Raw genomic sequence first — 1,695 nt, forward strand, 5'->3', positions numbered from 1 at the left:
AAATGCCCACCCCCCAATAGCTATCAAACATATGCATGAGACATATGCTGTCTATCAAGAACAATTGAACAAATATAGCATTTATTAATAATTTATTGCATGAACTGTTTACATTACATTAATTTTATATGATTAAATATACAATTAGGTCCTCATTTTTTAATTGATATGTAATAATTGAACATAGAGAATCAGAACCTTGAAATTACAGCATCTTAAATTTAAAAAGCATTCAAACATGGTTCTTTGAAGGATGCCGTGTCCTGTGGTGGGGCCAGCCCTACAATCCTCCCTGTAAGTTGTCTACTTTGAGCAGGAACATCGTCCTTGGGGCTTGGTGGGCCAGGATGTCCTCTCCTCTCTCTTCATCCCTTTGCATTTCTCCCGTGTGCTCTAATCCAACATGCCCCTATACGCAAGTTGTAGTCTCAGTGATGTCCTCTGAAGAGCATTCTTCTGAGGGGGAAGGGTGTTTCCACATGGTCGGGATTGGGGCCGGCCCATAGACATCTCTATTGGTTCCCTGGTACATGATGCTTCAGGGGACAGCACTGGAGATACAGTGCTAGAATAGTGCATGGTCTGGCCCCACCATGCTAGGGCAAGGATCTGAGGGCATGTAGCAGAGCAGCATGTGGAGCAGAGTGATGAAACCCCCGGGCAATACCAAAAATAGGGTTGGGAGACAGGTTGCGGCACCCCATCAGACTCAACTGGAAAACACTCAAAACGGCCAACAAACAGACCTTAAACTGTTGATAGGCTTTTCCATTTTTGTCAATGGCTTTCTTTTTGCTTTTGTTATTTTGTCCTTGCTTTCTGCTGTTGTTGTTATTGTTTTGTTGGTTTTCACTTCCTTGCTTGTTTTATTTGGTTTTGCCTGGTTTTTGCACTTTAATTAATCTATCTGCATATGGATCTAGATAAGTTAGGCAAGATAAATAATTCAGAGATGAAAAGAACAGGCCCAATGTTTCTGGGAAGATATGGAAGAAGGGTAGGTGGAAGAAAGGAAGTGGGTGGGGAGCAACCCAGGTACAAGAGAACAACAAGTGAACTAAAATCAATGCAGGAAGGTCAGAGGATGTCTGGTGGGGCTCATTCAAGGGCAGTGTAGCAGCAAGGAATTACTAAACCTGAATGAAGGCCGAACATGATGATGGGACAAGAGGGAAGTATAAAGGAAATAGAGGAAAGGACCAGGAGGCACAGGACATTTTAGAGGTCTGAATAGAGGCATGTACTTATGTAAATATATATATATATATATATAATGAGAGGGCAATAGAACTATGTACTCATATCTATATGTCAAGAATTAAGGTTGCAGATGGATATTGGGCCTCAATTCAAGTACTCCCTTCATACAAGAACACTTTGTTCTAACAATGCAGCATTCTGTGATGCTCACCTTCCCGACATGATTGCTGAAGACAAAATGGATTCATAAACAAATGTGGTGAAGAAAGCAGAGGGTACCTGGCTATCATAAGATATAGCGTCTAAGGTCTTAGAGTCTTGAAAATAAACAAGCAGCCATCTAGCTGGGATAAAACAAAGTCCACATGGAAGAAGCACGCCAACCTGTGTGATCATGAGGTGTCAATGGGGTCAGGTATCAGGCATCTAAGACCCAGAATAAAACCATACCCAAGGTAATGGGGTGGCAGGGCATGGAACGGAGACCCAAGCCCA

Source organism: Echinops telfairi, unplaced genomic scaffold, assembly GCF_000313985.2.
Source record: "Echinops telfairi isolate 266 unplaced genomic scaffold, ASM31398v2 ScPeMD7_7469;HRSCAF=8507_0, whole genome shotgun sequence".
In the NCBI taxonomy this organism is placed as follows: Eukaryota; Metazoa; Chordata; class Mammalia; order Afrosoricida; family Tenrecidae; genus Echinops; species Echinops telfairi.